Consider the following 18,920-nt stretch of genomic DNA (forward strand, 5'->3'; position numbering starts at 1 on the left):
AAGGTTTCACCTGGAGCTATCTGATTGGTGGGCAGTGGCAGCCTGCCACCCTCTGTGTAGAACAAGATGTTCAACACAAAAGAGAAAGCAAGATCTGTTGGCATTTTCTGCTGACGGTTCGGAGGTGTTGGAGCGGCAGTAGGATACCAGGCCAAGCTGGTACTAACAGATGCCTTTAAAACTTAAATGGGTTAAAAAGTCGTCTGACACTTGGGGAAAAAAGTGCATAATCGTGACACAAAACTGAGAAAGAACTGATATTTAATAGCTTACAGAATAGAGATTGAAAACTATCTGATCACATCTGAGTCCTGGGCATGAACCGTCAATACTGAACTCAACAAGGACTAGAAATAAAGTCTTGCAACTCCAGTCAAAAAAAATAATAGATCCCAAACTCGAGGTTGTGAGAGGAGCTTTGACTTGGAAGTTTTTCATATGAAAATATCAACCACAAGATGCTGATGAGATGACCTGACCGATAAGCACTCCACTTCCTAGACTGTAGCATTTGACGGTCGTTGGTCTGGGGCCTCGAGGTGTAAGAATAGCATTAACAAATGGAGCGTGTTCAGAGGTGAGTAACTAGCATGTTGGGAAGCCTCATTATAGGGAACATAAAAGGACGGGGCTTCAGACTCCTGCAGGGTTTTCTTAAAGACGTGGTATCAGACTTGCTCAGATCCAGTGTCAGTGGGTGAAAACCATATGTTGGCATGAAAAGATCTTACAGTATAAAAATTCTGCCATGTTGTTACATTACACTTTGTTGGACATTACACAGAACTGAGGGTGACCTGGACAATCTGGGGCCTGTGGTTAATTTAGGGGAGTCCCTGGGAGCCAGGGGAATTTGTGTATTTTTCAATATAAAAATGCACTTCATAGAGTTCTCTATAGCGGAATAGGCTACCTCTAGGTTCTTCAGTTTTCTCACCTTAAAATGAGGGGACTCAATAAAATCATCTCTAAGGTTTTTCCCAGTTCTAAAATACTCTACTTTTACAGTTTAAAATGACGAGGGGGAAACATTTTTACTTAAATTACATTAATATAAAACATAAGGGGCTTCCCTGGTGGCGCAGTGGTTGGGAGTCCGCCTGCCGATGCAAGGGACGCGGGTTCGTGCCCCGGTCCGGGAGGATCCCACATGCCGCGGAGCGGCTGGGCCCGTGAGCCATGGCCGCTGAGCCTGCGTGTCCAGAGCCTGTGCTCCGCAACGGGAGAGGCCACAACAGTGAGGCCCCCATACCGCAAAAAATAAATAAATAAATAAATATTTTTATTAAAAGTCTTACATATAAACATTGAAGCAAACTTTAGCTTCCTTATTCTGAATTTTTCCTTGAGAGGTGTGTGATTTTCAGTACAACAGTTTAAATGCTGTATTGATACTGATGTCAGGCTGCCAGTGGTCATGCAGACTGAAACGTGAATGTATTTACATGAAAAGTCTTATGCAAGTCCAAAAGTTCTTCTATATTTTTACATGCTCAATGGCTCAACTTTGTTGAAAATTAGAATTGGGGCTGGCCTGGCAAAATAAGAGACCCATGGTTGTGAATCTTAGGAGAGTTCCTGGGAGTCTAAGGGGTTTATATATACAGTCTGTAGATAAAAAACCAAATGAAGTCTTAGGTCCGCCAGCACTACAGATCAAACTCCTGGTGAGGGAGTTCAGAAATCTTCCCTTGCAAATCCCACTGCAATGAAATCACTGCAGACTGTAGATTTTTGCCAAGTGACTGGTTGATCCAGACCCAGAGATGTGACCAAACAAATTAAGATAGGGAGGTCTCATCTCAGCTTTTTAGTTGAGTGTCTTCTCTTTGCCTGCACCATCAGGGTGTCTCAGAAATTCTTTTTGCCCCAAAAGACCCTTTCAATATATTGGTCACCATGAGAAAAAGAGAAGCATGATTGGAGAAACAACTCAAGTCTGCAGAAGGCACTGGTTTTAGCCTGGAAATTTCCTAGCTGGCAGGGTGCCTGGTGAAGAGGGAAGGAGTGAGATTTGGAGTCAGAAGTTCTGAGTTGGCTCCATTGGCTAGCTGTGTGGCTTGGAGCCACTGACTTAACCTCTCTGAGCCTCAATATCCTCATCTTTAATACAAAGATAAGTATTAACACAGTCTAATGCCAATTTTTTCATGTCACATTGATTTAGAGGGATGACATTTGGTTTCATTCTAGTTTGGACCAAGGAGAGAGAAGTCTGAGGTTTGCCCAAGACTTTTGGTTCAATCTGGGGTCATCTCTGGGCAACATTTCAGTGGGAGGATGTACCTGCTGGTCGTCTTCCTGCATCAGTGGCCATTCCTTCTCATACTTTTCTGCCAAATCCACCTCTTCTTCCAAAACTCACGGCTTAATCCTCAGACCACTTCTTTCTCTATGCACTTTGGCTAGAGTATCTCATCCTAGCCAGACTTCAAATATCATCTTTATACAGATGCTTTCACGTTTACCCTCTCAGGCCTCTCCACTGAGCTGCCAACCCATTAACCAACTGCCCTACTCAGTATCTCACAAGAACGTCTAAGAGGTGCCTCAAACTTGACGTGGCCCAAACTGAGCTATGGAACCTGACCCCACTCCACATCTTTCTTGTAAGCCTTCCACGGTTCTGTGGATGGTACCACACCCGTCTGTTTGCTTAGGCAAGAGTTATCCTTGACGTCTCCTCTTTCCCTCACTCCCCACGAGCAGTGCATCGGTCAGTCCCATCAACTTTACCAAACAATGTTCTTCACCAGCCATCCTCTCCATCCCCCCTGCTATAAACCCATCCAGGCCGTCGTCCTGTCCTGCCCACTAACTCGTCCCCCTCCTTCCACTCTTGCATCCCCACTCCTACACAGTCTATCCTCTGAAGCAGCCAGAATGTTTTCTCAAGCACCTCTCATTTCTCACTCTCTGAAGGCTTCCCACTGTGACCAGAATAAAATCCAAGGTCCTCACTGGGCCTTTACGAGCCCGTCTTTCTCCAGTGGCCCCTCCCCATTCACTCTGCCCCAACTTTACTGGCCTCTCTGCCTCTAAAACATACCCCGCTCACTCAGTCTCAGGGCCTTTGCACTTGCTGTCACTTCTGCTTGGAAATACGTCCCCTTCTCATCAGATGGGTCTCAGCCCAAGTCTTGTCATCTCAGGAAGGCTTTCCATGACCACCTCTTAGAACAGTCTCACCTCCCACCTGCAGACCTCCCATCGCATTAGCCTGTTTCATCTGCTTCATACCATTTAACAGGAGCTGGAATTAACTTATTTATTTATTCATTTCTATGTTTAATACTTCCCTCCCCTCACTAGATAGCAAAACTGCTTAAGGGTAGGAATTGAGTGTGTCATTCTCTGATATAAAACATCTCTCTCCTAAAACAGCTCCCAGCACGTGATAGAGGTTTGATATCTGTCAACCAGCAAACTGACAGCATAGCATGAGGCTCCATAAATTCTCCGGACTCAGGGAGATGAATCCATGGGTATTAAGACGCTGCCGTCATTACAGTTATATTATTTGTGTTTTGCATTAGACCAGTTAGGCTCCACATGATCCTTCAGGATGTTTTCAAGGAGAACGCAGCCGAGAAATTCCTTTTTCTGATCACACAGGGCCTTAAAGCTGCAGGACGTGGCTAGGTAGCATCTCCAGATGGACAGCTAGTTACCCCTCTCAAATGGTTTACTTACATTGGCCCTTCACTCTGGAAAACTCTGGTACCTAACATAGATGTTAAATGCACAAACACACACATACAGACGCAGACACGGCTTCTCCACATGTAACTTTAAAGTTGGGAGTGTGTGGGGAGCAATGGTCTGAAAGTCTGGTCCAGGGGCCCCAGCATCAGATTCACTGGAGGGGCCTTATTAAAAGTGCAGTTCCTCAGATCCCACCCAGTACTACACAATCGGCATCCTAGAACTTGACCTTTTGAACAAGCTCCCCAAGTGATTCTCCTGGCCGCCGAGGAGAGAGAGCCCCGGAGAGGCACAGACCCAAGAACACCATGAGAGACCTACGTGCCAGGCCGCCGTGTGACCAGGGCAGCAGCAGGGCGACTGGCAGCAGAAGCACCGCTCTTCCGTCCCTCCGTCCTGTCATTGGCCCTGGTCTTTACTCAAGTCGATGGAGGAGCTTCAGGTGAGACTGCACATGTCCAATTCAGAAAGACCGAGTCAGGGCCTCGCTCTCTGTGTCTGCAATCTCACAGCCCAGCCTGATGCCCAGGTCACAATAGGGCACTGGGTGGAGCCAGCACAGTCCAGACAAGGCAGCCAGGAGGCATCCTGGACCAGGACCTGATGATTCCATGAGCCAACCCTCTGGGATGTGGAGGGCCGTGTGGAAGCAGGGGCAGAGGCAGTGGAGCGGGAGGACCTCACACCAGATGGGCTCCTGCAAATCAGGGCATCTCAGACTCACTAATGCATCAGGAAAAAAAGAGTTGAAGGCCTTCCTCAGGAGAAGGGACCTGAGACTGCTGGTCCAAACAAGTTAGGTGATACAGCGGAGCAAGCACAGACTCAGAATCCTACAGCAGAGAGCTCACATCGCCAGTGGGACCTGAACTTTGAGCCTCAGATTACTCATCTGTAAAATGGGGATAGTCATAATATTTACATCAATATATTGTTGGATTAGTGAGATAGTGCATGTATCTAGGACCTGGCAAATACCAAGCCCACGATTTTAATTCTCTACCAATTTCATGTCTTCCAGAAAAGGAAAGCACATTGACCAGCCGTTTCTATGAATAAGACGTGCATAAAATACAAAACCCATGCATAGATGGGCTGCAGGGTGGCTTTTGTTCGTATATTTCATTCATTTGTTTGTCCACTAGGTGACCTAGCACTTTACAGAGCATTTTCTATACGCCAGGCTTGGAGAATGATGCAGAGATAAACAATATTTGTTCTCCATCTCCTAGAATCTGGGAGGGACATGTGAGCAGAGACACCACCTTAATACACTGGGACAAGTGTATCACTGGGAGCTGCAGAGGGGCACCCAACCCAGTGTGGGGGGAGCACAGGTGTGTGGTGGGTGGGGAAAGAGGCCACCAGGGAAGATTCTCTAGAGGAAGAAATAAGCCCTGTCTGGGCTGAGTCAGTCCACTGAGAGAGATGATGTTAGGGAAGGGCCAGAAGACGTATGTTATGGGTTGAATGGTGTCCTCCCCAAATTCATCTGTTGAAGTCTTAACCTCTAGTACCTCAAAATGTGACCTTATTTGGAAACAGGGTCATTGCTGATGTAATTAATTAAGATGAGGTCATATGGAGCAGGGTTGGCCCCTAATCCATTATGACTGGTGTCCTTACAAGAAGGGAGAATTTGGATACATAAACCCACACAGGGAGAGCGCCATGTGGAGATGGGAGTTATGCTGCCACAAGGCAAGGAACTGCCAGAAGCTGGGAGAGAGGTCTAGAACAGATCCCTCCCTTCCGAGGGGGCACGACCCTGCCAACACCTTGATTTTGGACTTCTGGCCTGCAGAACTCCAGACAATAACTTTCTGTTGTTCTGAACGACCCAGTTTGTGGCACTTTGTTATGGCAGCCCTAAGGAACTAATACAGCATTCTAGATGGGCAGAAAATGCGTGCAAAGGTATGGGAACCGTAGGAAGTTTTAAGTTAAACCATATAGAGTTGCTGGTTTAGTAGCTCAAAAGTGGTCTAATACTGGCAAATTCGAATAGTTCAGACTAATATGTTGAGTTGGAATAATGTGCAAGATTGAGCAGTAGACAGGCCCATTTATTAAATAAAGTTCGACTCTGAATACAGTCTTCCCCACTATACAGCCACAGATATATTCTCATGAGAAATCACCATGAATGCGACAGGTGTGTGGAGAACAAGTATTATTACTAAAGATTGGCAAGAGCTGTAGGTGTAAATGTTTTCCAGAATTCTATGCATAATGGACTTCCATTTTAGGGAAAATGACTATGGGACTTTTTCTTTTCCTAGCTTTTTTAAGGCTTTACAATTTATTTTTAAAGCTCTTGGGGATATCCTATCAGAATAAGCGAACAGCAGATGAAATATTAGGAAGTTAGTTCATGTTATTCGATGTGGAGTTTTAACATAACAAGCATTTACTATCCATCTCATAGCTATAAGCAAAGCATTAGAATTCATCAACCTAACATATCTTTTCTCTGCCAGGAGGGGGCCTGAAATGGGAGACACAGCCTCCTTATCTCTGTTCTCTAGAAGACAACACGAATTTGAGCTCAGCAGATACAAACATTTCATTGCAGCTATAAGTGTTTGCAAACTTTGGGGCCCTGGAGGGCACATGTTCATATGAGGTGGAACAGGGCATAGATAAAGAATTCCCAAGGTCACCAGGCTTAACCACGTGGCTTCCATGGCTGGCCCCAGAGTTCTGAACAGGATAACACAGCATATGCGTGATCTTCATTCAGATCCCAAAGAATCCCCAAATCTCCCAGCACGTATGTGCATGAATTCACATTTTTATCAAAATACCATTGCATGAAGACACATGGCCACACCAAGACCCGTACACAATGTTTATGGTGTTTTTATCCATAAGTACTAAAAACTAACACCCTACATGTCTGTCAGTTGAGTGGATAGCCGGTGGTCCATCCAGACAACAGCAATAGTCCTCTGCAATAGAAAGGAGCAGACCACTGACTGCAGACCACATGCTATAACCATGAACCTCCAGTGCCTTCTGCTGAGTTGAAGGAGCTGGATAACTGCTACCTTCAGTATGATGCACAGACAGGCAGAGATAGCACATCAGTTGTCACCAGGGGCTGGGACTTGGGGAAGGGGATGAGTTCCAAGGGGCACCGCAGAACTTTCTGCAGTGGTGAAAAGTTCTGCGTCTTGACTGTGGTGGTGGTTACATAGCCATCTTGCACTTGTCAGAACTCATGGAACCATACCCCTTAAAAAGGTAATTTACTAAATTTAAATTATATGTCAAAAACCAGACTTCTTAAAAATGCCTTTGTGCACTTCAAAAAGCCACTGTGAACCACAAAAGAATTGCCTGCTTTATTGAAAGTGTTTTTGTTGTGATCTCAAGGGCTGACCACGTGGGGAGAGATTCCATTTTAATTCTGGCTTAGTCTGCTCAGGCTGCCATAACAAAATACCATAGACTGCTGGCTTACACAACAAAAATTTATTTTCTCACAGTTCTGGAGGCTGAAAGTCCAAGATCAAGGTGACAGCCTACCCAGTTCCTGGTGAGGCCTCTCTTCCCTGTTTGCAGAACACTGCCTTTTCACTGTGTCCTCTTATGGCCTCAGTACAGGCTCATGGATGGAGAGAGACCACTCTGCTATGCCTTCTTGTAAGGACACTAATCCTATAGGATCAGGCCCCCACCCTTATGACCTCATTTAACCTTAATTTCTTCCTTAGTGGCCCCATCAACAAATACAGACACACTGGGGGATAGGGTTCCAACATGTGAATTCTGGGTCCATAATAAATACTCCATGGACAGGACACTCCGGTGCCCCTGAGGACGAGGCTGCAGTACCCGTTGGGGATCTTGCTCAGGTACTGCTACTGGTGGTAATCCTCTGCGTAGTAGAAAGTCTGTCCCTCCCGGATGTCGGTGGTGATCAGGCCAAAGCCGTGCTCTGTGGGGGGAAAGCCGCCATGAGGACCCGAAGCGCAGGGATCCCGGGAAGGAGGAGGGCCAGGAGGTCAGGATGGGAGGGGCAGACACGTGGCTGGGCGTGCGCAGAGGTCCTTGGGGCCCGGGCTCGGCCACTTCCCTGCTGGGTTATTCTGGGCAGCCATCCCCCTTCGTGTGCCCCAGGGCACTGGGGTCTGAAATCCGGGTTGGGTTTGATTGGGTTTGGTTCTGACTGTAAGTTATGCTCTACCCTCTACACCACCTCTGCCCCCGTGGGTGTCGGGAGCCCTGGTTTGGGCCCTGTGGGTCTGTGTGAAGCCACCCTGTTTCCAGGGGAAGCAGCAGGGCCGTGTGGCTCCCCGGCTGCCCTGGGGAGGCTGGGGTCCCTGAGGGGATTGGCGCCTGGCTGCGGTGGGAGGGGATGGCGGGGCAGGAGGGGGCGGGGAGGCTGCAGCAGCACCCAGCGCCGACCCCTCTGCCCCCTCACAGGCTGGACAGAGGACCCCCTCGCCGGCTGTGGCTCTGGGCAGCAGGGACCCCGCCAGGATGCCTGGAGGGCAGGGGCCACCTGGGGTCCGGGCTCTGCCGCTCCAGGCTGGAGCCTCTGGGGAGTGAGGGCAGGGGAGGACGTGGCCTGAGGGCCTGGTCGGTCCCTCACCGCCCTCTGTGACCCAGTTTAAGGCCTGGTGGCATCTGCCGCCAGGCAAGGAACACATGTAAACACCAGTGGGGGAGGAGAGCGGAGCTATTTGGGGCAGGAGACGGATGAAGAACTCGTCATTGTTCCCCATGGATCTTAGCCCGTTTCCTTTCCCTTTTGGATTTCAGCTGTGCCCTATTTCTTTCCTGGTACAGGCTGCTCGGGGTATCTGAGCGCAAGGCAACAGAGACGCGACCCAGGTTCACTGATTCCATTTTGGACAGGGGTGCGCGGTGGGACCTTGGACTTGTGTCCCCAGTAAGGGAACTGCTGACGGCCCGGTGGCTCATGGGGATGGAGTCCTCACATCTGCCAGGAAGGGCGGGTGGGTCTAGTCTTTGAGTCCAGCATGAATCCGTGGCCTGACCTTGTGCTGAGCCCTGTCGTGACTTTCTGAATTTCCATCCAGCCCACTGAGGTGGAAACAAGGAGGCTGATGGCTCCAAACCCTCAGGGCTGGGGTGTTTAGGGAGACGGCCCTGAGCAGAGGGATTCGAGAGGGTCCCAGAAGGAGGTCGAATTCCACTCAGAAAGTTGAAATGAAGCTACTTTCATGAAGGGACAGAGAGCTGTGGGCGTCGATCGTAAAGTGTCCCCGTGCAGGAGGGCATTTCAGAGACTGGCCACAGCCTTCAGCCACAGGGACAAGGACAGAAAGTCTAGTTGCTGGAATCCAGTGAGAACGGCAGGTACGGAGGAGAGATCCTGGCAGGAACTGGGTCAAGGAGGGACCCTGCCACTGGCAGCCCAGTGGCCCCAACCAGAAGGGACAGGGAAGAAATACCCCAACCCCTTCCCTTCCTACCTCGTGCCTGCCAGTGCCTCCCATTGCCCGGGGCAAGCCACGTGACGTTTAGGATCCCCCAGGTGACCAGTCCTGAGGAACCAGCCTCCCGGGACTCAGGGAAGGACAGCCAGTGCATTTGTAGTGGTAAAATGGGGACAAATGGAAAATTACTGCGCAGCATCGTCTCCTGCTCCCTCCCAGAGAATAGGATTGAAAGCTGTGAGCCATTCTTATTTCAGGACGGGTAAAGATAGCCAGCTGCCCAGTAAGGCTTTTCCTGGTGATGTGTTGGTCTCAGCCTATTGATAGCCAGGCTGTCAGCTAGGAACGCTGGTGGCACTCGTCCAGACCATATTACTTGCAGCCAGCCCCCGCGGATATCTCCCCCAGTGTGTGGCGCGACCAGCCTTTGTGGTTCGTATTAGGATTGCAGGATGTGCTTCAGCAAAAACCATCAGGGAACTTTGAAGAACAAGATTTATTACTCACAGGTCCTGGAGGGCACACAGCACACCTGAGGGGCCACACAACCAGGCTGCAGGGAGAGAGAGAAAGAGAGATAACAGATCCGGGGATCTGCTTTTATTAGGGTTGAAGGTAGGGTGTCTAGGGTCTCACAAGTTCATTCTTTATTGACTAATTTAAAGCACGCAACCAGGAATTAGGGTGCAGGAAGGAAGAAATAGGTCACTCAAGCAGTTATGTAGGTTACCCGGGGCTTTCTGGAAAAGGGACCTTCATGGGTGAGGACCTTCACCAGCCTGATTCCTTATCTGGCTGTTCTGCTGGTGGCCGTGTCGTACAGCTGGCAATACGTTTATTCAGGATGGATGTCTTTGAGAATGGATGACTCAGCAACCAAAAACTTAAAATGTCAAGCACTTAAGTTACACGTATATAATATACTGTGCTTAGGACTTTGCAGGTGTCATCTCGCTTAATTCTCGTAGGACTATCTGAGGGGTTGCCCGTCTCTCTTCCACATTTAGCTTGTCAGTGTGCTAGATTTGTATCTTGTTTAGCCCCATCTCTGCCTTTCTAAACTGTCCTAAGAATTGTAGATGCTGAAAGCTGGCCACGCTTCTCAGAGTCCCAACAGGCTTCAATTCTAGATTCTCAGGTGAGTTTTAGGAGGCAGAAGACAGAAACATTGTCTTCCCTTAGCACTGTACACAGGCATGCAGATTTCAGCAGAAGACGGTTGTGAGGTTTTGCCATTAACTTTGGATGTCCTCAGGCAAATTGTTACTCTAAGGCTGAAGAGAATAATAAGATCATTAGCAGTGAGTTCCTATGATTCCTGAGACTTACAGAGCTTCTCGAAGCAAGCAACTGTTTTTCCTGGTCTTTGCACTCAAACCCTTTTAATGGTTCTGTAAGCATCCATCTCTATGTACTATATCCCTTTCAGTTTGAGATACGTAGAGTATTTTCTATTTTCCTGATAGAATCCTGACTGATACAGTTATTTGGTATTGAAAGTGGTTTCGGGAAATACAACTGCAAAGATGGGAATCGAAGATTCCTTGTCAGGCCTGATTTGATTTGAAGGCAGTAATGACCTCGTCACTGGTGGAAAATGCGATTCTGGGAGTCCAGGGTATGCAGTGTCAAAACAGTCTCTCAAATTATTACCTGTCGTTCTTGGAATCCTATTAAAGGAGAACAAGTGGTTTTTGCAATAGAACTTTCTGGTGGAAGAGATAAGTACAAGGGCTACTGTCACCAAATGCAATGGAAAGTTTACCAGAAAAACAGCAACAATAATATTGGAGTTTTACATTTTCAACTCAAAGGCATCATCTAAGGCCCAGAGAAGTTTCTACAGCCGCCCTAAAAGAATCTCTCATCTACTGTATCAAAAATCAGGCCCAGAGTTCTTCCTGCAGGTAGCAGAATGACAACACAACTTGAATTCATGACTTCTTTAGGTGCTTACATGAAAGGTGATTCATTGGAAAAGAAGGTGACCAAGAAAATGGCAATGGAGTATTTGGATGGATTAAGATGAATTAGTGTACTTTAAAACCTCAAATCCCGGGACTTCCCTGGCGGTCCAGTGGTTGGGACTTCGCCTTCCAAGGCAGGGGGTGCGGGTTCAATCCCCGTCAGGGAACTAAAATCCCCACATGCTGCATGGTGCGGCCAAAAATAAATATAAAATAAAACCTCAAATCCCACTGAGCTTCCGTTCCTATCAGAAGCAGCCCTTCTACCCCTTTCCGGGAAGGCTAGTCTCCTTTTCCATGAAGACTTCGTAATGACTTAACTGAAATACTTTCCCAGGGGGCTGATTCTCCCCATAACCCATCCCTACCACCTCTCAGGGCAGTCAGAACCATAAATAGAGCCATCACAATAGACTTCATAGGGGATCAGTTCATCCGACCCGGCAGAAGACATTATACACATCAGAAGAACTGCGACATTCTGCTCATGCATGTTTGTAGACACCGGAGGATCGTGTGGGAGAAGAGCTCCTAAGGGAGTTAAACAAAGGATAAAGTAAAATGTGATTTGGCCAAATTTATCAATTTGGATGCACTTAAGAGAAAAATCTGCGTTCAGATGGATTATCCGGAGCAGCTAGAAACAGCTCTGTTTGTTTAGTTGACAGACTAAAACCCTGGACAAAAATAAATGGCCTACATTAAATGGGATTCTTCTGTAGAACATAAAAGAAGGAATACAAAATCTTGGATAGGAATGTCAGAATGGATGTATTAAGTGTGACCTGTTCACCCACCCCCTAACTCCATCCCTTACATGAGTCCTGAGGACACCATGTTAAATGAGGCATTGACAAGTACATTTCCATAAGGAGTCTCAGCATCCTTGAAAGACCCTGTTGTGGCCACATCGTCTGCAGGCTGAGGATGATGTAACACATAACCCATCTCGTGGGAGGTTGATAACACTTGACTTCTTCCCTTGTGGAGTAAGCAGTCATTTTTCATCATAGAAACAGGCCTTTATTCTGTATATGGATGTGTCTTCCCTGCTCACAAAGCTTCTGCCACCCCACTAAATGCCTAGTTACTCATCATATGGTTTTCCACTGGGCGCAACTTCTGATCAGCTGGTTATAATGCAACAGAAGTGAGGCAACATGCTCGTGCCCGTGGGATTCACTGCTCTTACCATGTATAATTATTTCATTATATATTACAATGTAATAATAGAAATAAAGTGCACAATAAATGTAATGCGGTTGAATCATCCCAAAACCATACCCCCTCCGGTCCGTGGAAAACTTGTCTTCCACAAAACCAGTCCCTGGTGCCAAAAAGGTTGGGGACCACTGCCCTACATGACCAGTAAAACCCAAGAGTCAGGATTTATACCTCTGGTTGGCTTTTTAGTCTGCATAACGACTCTGGACTCTTACTTCTGTTTTGATTTTTGTTCCCTAAACATTTCCTTTCCTGTAGGCTCAGCTATGCATTTTAAAGGATATTTGTTGAATTTTAGCCTTCATAGATGTTTACTAAAACACAGAAAATAAATTGATCTGAGAGTCAGAAATATGAATTTTAGTCCTGGATCTGTTAATAACCTTTAGCAAAACCTTGCCTTCTGTAGAGCTCAGTATCCTTAAAGTAAAGTGAAGGGTAGGATTGATTTCCGTCAGTATTTTTCGAATGATGACTCATTTCACATCCTATTATTGAGTCACAATATCAATTTAGTGGGTTGTAATTAGCATGTAGGAAGGAAGGAAGGAAGGACATGTTTCATGAAACTTTAGCTCCGTGTGTATGTGTGTACATGTGTACCAGGCCATGAGGTAGGATCAATTTCTTACTGTGGCTTACACAGGCCACCATCGTGAGTATTGATCTTCCTCATTGCTTCGAACCTCCCCTGCAGTGCATGCTTCCTAATGGGCATTGATGCAAAGCACAGAGGTCTCTTCTCAGGTCCATCCACATGCCTCTCCCCTAGACCTTCTTATTTGCAATCTTCCAGTCTTTCTCCTTCCAAGCCCTTGACCAACCAGCCAACCTATTCATCACTGCCCAAGAGGCCTTACCTCACACCACCTATTTCTTCATAGAAATGAGATGGTCAAGTGCACCATTCAAAGCTCTGCCCGCAGAGGTATTTCCCTGCCCCACATCATGCAGTGCTAACCTTGAGCAGAACCAGGACTGAGGATTTTCCCTCTACCATCAGCTGGCACAGGGCCTCTTGTTAAGTCAACTTATAAGCTAAGAGAGAAGCTTTGTGGCAACAGATGCAGGTGACGTGCGGGGCAGCGTGTTCATACAACTCACTTAGACTTGCCTGAGCCCATTCCTAAATTTCCATCAGAAGCTAGAGTGTTGGTGGCCTGTCAAACCATGTGACTTGGTGGGTGATGAAGGGCAGCTCCAGGTCACATAGTTACTTGGTGTCCCATGACTAGGTACTCACTCTTTACTAGGACTCTGTGGCACAGCAGGAATTGTTTTACAAATAGGAATTCTCTGCTGCCGAAGGCAGATTGCTTCAGATTCATAACAGTCTATAACTCTCTCATTCTGGCTTGCCAGTCACTCCACACAATGTCAATATCTAACATGGGGACATAATCTTTTTTTTAATTAAAGTATAGTTGACTTACAGTGTTGTATTAATCTCTGCTGTACAGCAAAGTGATTTAGTTACACAGATATATGCATTCTTTTTCATATTCTTTTCCATTATGGTTTATCACAGGATGTTGACTATAGTTCCCTCTGCTGTGCATTAGGACCCTGTTGTTTATCCATTCTGTATTTAATAGTTGCCTCACAGTTTTCTGAAAACAAATTCATGTCCTTTGTATTTCAGTCTGGCCACATAAACTGTTCTGGTTCCTCTCAGTGAAAGGACCTGCTTGCTTTCTTGTCCTCGGATTTTTATCCTTTCTCACTTGATGAGTCATGGCTTTGGCCACTCCACAGTGACCCTCATTCAGTTATCCACAGGAACGAAAGGGCAGATGTTGAGGCCAAGCCACCTTATTACCCTAACCTTGTTTGGATCTATTAAAGGGAGGGAAAGAAACGTGTGGTCTCTAGGTCCCAAGTCATAATCTCCCTACTTTCAACTCCACACAGGACAAGAAACCCCTGATCCTGAGTCTACCATAGACTTTCTTTCCTGAATAGCCCAGGAGATTAAAGCATTTGTAATGGGAAATGGAGCTCCCTGTGTTTGGGTCCCCGTTAAGCACTGAGCTGATGGTATTAAAGCCCGTTGTTAGCTAGGTGATGTTGTGAACCATGAGAGAAAGTAGAAGAAGTTATTCAGAATGTCAGAGTGATGAAAGAGCTTAGGACTCATCTGACCAAATCTCCTTCTTCATAGATAGAGAAACCAAGGCCCAGAAACATGAAGTGATTTCTCGAGGCTGGTTTTCCAACGCTGTCCTAAAGCCTTCTTGACCTCCTTGTCAAAGGCCATTGTTTCTTTTTAGTTCTCATGGAGAACTGAGTCCATGACTATCCTCCAGGGTCTAGCATAGGGGCTAACCTATAGTCGATGCTCCATAAAGGCTTGTGTAAGGATGGGCAGGGAGAAGGGAGAAGGAGGAGGAGAAGAAAGTGTGGGTCCAAAGCTTAGTGACCTGATTTATCACCGGTAAACATGGTGGTAAGCAGCATTTGAGAGCCCAAGCCTAACCATAAGGGGTACTGCAGAACACGAGGCAGGGAACTTCTCTGGGCTCCTGAGATGATGTAGGCTTTCCCCTCCTTTTCTGTCTCTTCCTGGATCCACGGAAGAAATTGAGCCACAGACACAAACATACCAGGCCTCCCCCTGAAGTCAGATCTTATGCCCCAACTGAAGATACCCACTAGGAAGATCCTCTGGTTTCCATAGATAGTGCAGACCATAGGTGCCCCACTGTCTCCCTGAGAATGAGAAAAGGGAGAAGGAACAGTCTGGAGCAATCAACAGTACTTCTAACAAGAGGGCAGAGTAAGAGGGTCCTGGTGGCATGGGCTAGGGCCTTCCCTCCTCTGGGAACCCAGAACATGGTGGGGCGTGTGGAGGATGGGGCTGAAGCAGGGGCTGAGTACCCGGCAATTGCCTTTGGTGCCCAGTTCTTTCCAGGCACAAAGCGTGTTCCTGGAGAGCTGGTCTACCCTCTGGCTGCATTCTCTCCAGTTAATCTGCACCACGCTCAACTTCTCCAGGTACATGTTTAAGTTATCATTTTGATCAGGCAAAGTGAGGGAGCTAGAGTGAGAATGAGCACTGCAGCAACCACTGAGAGTGACGGGCCCACCAGTGATGAGGGAGGAGGCCCTGGAAGGATGCAAACGCTCAGCAAGTCACAGACTCACAGAGCAGGAAGGCCTTAGAGGTGATGTGATGCAACGCCCACTCAGTCTCCTCTCTAGCATCTCCAATAAGTGGTTCCTTCATTTCTGCTTATATTTCTACTTCCTTTTGGGAAGCTCGCTCCCTCTGGAAGCAGCCTACCAAACCCTCACCCCAGCCCCTGCCAGGTGAACCTGGAATGACCCTTCTCCTTGACCCTACCACCTCTTCACAGCCATGCTTTGTTCCTGTGCAGAGGTTCAGAACAGCCCCACTTCTGAATCGGTCTCTGCCAGGCCAGTGGAGAAACCAGGAAGATGGCACACCTATAAGTGCCATCTTGTAGGAAGGAAACAACCTTGACCCTAGAGGAGCTTCTGGCCTTCTCCTCATCCCACTCCCGCATCCTTGTCTGGCCAGCCTGGTGCCTTGGGAAAGGATCAGAGTAATTGATGACTATGCTTGGTTGGGGAATCACTGTCTCAGAGTTATCTCAGGATGGTGATCTACGTGAGCTTCATCCGATGGTAAACAGCTGGGGAGATGCGATTATAAAACAGCCCAGGAAGGAAGAATCCAAACTTTCTTTCTACAGTGCTTCTGGGTACTAAAAAAAATGACCATCATTCTCATGTTTTGAGATTCTTCTGTGTTCCAGGTTTCTACTAAGGACTTTACGTGTGTAATCTCATTTCGTTTAATCCACATAACTTATTTGATGGCGGCATTACTGTCATGCTACAGATGAGAAAAGGTGCAGGAGAAGAAGGTGAAGGAGCTAGGTCAGAATCCCAAAGCTAGAGTAGTGAGGCCAAAATTCAGACCTGAGTCTTCCAAAGCATCATGCTATCTAGCCCAGGGAAACCTAAACGTGGGCTTTCTGTGGGTTCAAAAGGGAAGGCACATACCATACGCAGGCGGCAGTAGCCAGGGGTCTAACCTCAGGCAGAACTCTGAGCTAGTGAACAGCCAGCCCAGGGAGACTTCCCCGTCAAAAGGTAGTGGGAATAGACTGTGAGCTCCTTGACCACAGGGGTCTTGACTGTCTTGTCAACCACCATATCGCCATCACTTAGAGCAGCACACGGTAGCCTGGATGTGTACGATGAATGAATACAACACGTTGTCTACACAGATGGCAGGCAGGGGAATAGAAGCTTTGTACTGATTTTCCAATACTGGGTGCACAGTCGCAACTAGCAGCCAACCTTTGGATATGGTTAACCTCAGAGGAGAGAGCAGGTGTAGAGCAGATACTTTTCAGTACAAAGCCAATGGGAACGCACTTGGTGTAGAGCCCATGGCTTCACAAACCTTGTGCACTAAGCCACTAAGCTACCCAGCCCAGACAATACGTTGAGGAGACCTGATGTAAATTATGACAATGCGTCAGGAACTTACAGAGTTCTTGAGAAGCAATGTGCAGCCCTCAGAACCCACCACCGATGTATGACTGAGCCTCCACAGAGGTGTCTCCGAGAGATCTGGATACTCACTTGCCGTGGGAACTCCCCTTCCTGGACTTCAGTCCGTGGACTTGTTCCAAGGTTGAGTTTGAAAACTTGGGTCTGTAGCCACATGGAGCTTCATCTGGAAGGGAAAAGAAAGAGCCATTTGCACATGAGCAGCGCTGAGAAATCCTTGTTATCCCGTATTCCCAGCATCTTCCCAGCTAAGACCGGTGATGGAGCTGAGTGAAGTGAGCTGGTGCAGGGGGGATAGACCTCAGACAACACCAGCCAGGCACACCTCCTTTACTGTCTGTCCCTCACATTCAGGAAGAGCTGTGAGATCTGGGGAGGTCAGGGTGGAGATCCATCAGAAGCTATGAAAGTGTTGGTGGCAACCGAGAAGTGCCAAAGATGCGCAGGGTCCGTTCAGGAAACAGGAGCCGTGCAGGACTGGAGCAGGGAAAGCTTAATATCAAGAATTATAAACTACAGCCGAGGAGTAACTACAAAGGGTCAAGAGGACTCCAAGAATATCTCAGGGTCAGGGAAGAAAGGAAGGACCAAACCTGGCAGGAGAGTCCCTCCGTAAGGTTGGGATTCACAACTCACTTTGCAGCCCAAGAGAAGGCAGACATTTGCTAGTCCCTATTACTACCCATGCAGGAAACGCCCCTGCAGAGTATCGCTGGGCTGGAGCATCCTTCCTGGGTGCAGGTGGACTGGGGGGCAGATGCGTGGAGGGACCTGAGGTATGCTATTTACTAACTGTTTTTGTAAAAAGCTATCTAGATATTAGGAATAGTAATTCTTTATCTGAAAAAATATTGTAATTACTTTATCCAATTTGTCAATTTCTTTTGTCTTGACATTCAGGAAATTAAAATGTGTTGTTGGGTCAAAACTTTTCGTTTATAAATTTTCCCTTAGGTGCTTAGAAAGTCATTCCCTTTGCTAAAAAAATTATTAGAGGAGCTTCTCTTTAAGGAATCTGCCCAAGTCCGTCTGTCATGGTTGCCTCTGACATAGCATAAGAACATCAGTAATCTCTGGAGTCCCTCCTTAGCCAAATCAGCTGTATCATTTGCTCTAATCTTTCTCATCCAACACTTCATAGGAAGAGTTTACCCAGTGGCCTTCTTCAGTTGATTCAGGCTGGATATTTCTTATCTCATCCCTTGCCCCTGGTTTTCATATTGTCTCTGAATTTTGGAATCCAGACTTGAAATATTACTCAGCCATAAAAAAAAAACAAAATAATGCCACTTGCAGCAACATGGATGGACCTAGAGATTGTCATACTGAGTGAAGTAAGTCAGACGCAGAGAGACAAATATCATATGATATTGCTTATATGTGGACTCTAAAAAAAGAGGGTATAAATGAACTTATTTACAAAACAGAAGTAGCGTCACGGATGTAGAAAACAAACTTACGGTTACCAGGGGATAAGAGGGGGAGGGATAAACTGGGAGATTGGGATTGACATATACACACTAGTGTATATAAAAGAGATAACTAATAAGAACCTGCTGTGTAGCACAGGGAACTCTACTCAGTACTCTGTAATGGCCTCTATGGGAAAAGAATCTAAAAAAATAAAAGAGTGGATAGATGTATATGTATAACTGATTCACTTTGCTGTACAGGAGAAACTAACACAACATTGTAAATCAACTAGACTCCAATAAAAAAATTTTTAAACTGCAAAAATAAATAAATTAAATTCAATACATAAATCAGTTTGAAGGGTCCCTTTCTCTCACCTTTGCCCTTGACCTCCTTCTCTCCTCCCCACCGTCTCGTCCACCCCCTCAGACTCTCTCACATTCTCAGGTGAGCACACACGTATGGATACCCACCCGTCACACGCTCCAAAGGTCGTTTTGGGTGGATACACGGCAATATTTCAGCACAGCTCTTCCAGATACCCCAGGCTTGTTTCAGATTGGCTTCTTACATTGACACTCAGTGGTAGGCATCCTTCTATATACTCTGGCTGCCTCACATACCGTATCTGAGACAAATGTTTGTTCTTATCTTC

General features: G+C 46.9%; 1 protein-coding gene across 1 annotated transcript in view; it reads left to right on the plus strand.

Moving 5' to 3' along the window:
• PRSS55 (serine protease 55) overlaps positions 1-18,920 on the plus strand; it is a 60,005-nt gene that overhangs the window by 8,527 nt on the left and 32,558 nt on the right. The window lies entirely within an intron of this gene.

The sequence above is a fragment of the Lagenorhynchus albirostris genome, chromosome 7 (assembly GCF_949774975.1).
Source record: "Lagenorhynchus albirostris chromosome 7, mLagAlb1.1, whole genome shotgun sequence".
Taxonomy (NCBI): domain Eukaryota; kingdom Metazoa; phylum Chordata; class Mammalia; order Artiodactyla; family Delphinidae; genus Lagenorhynchus; species Lagenorhynchus albirostris.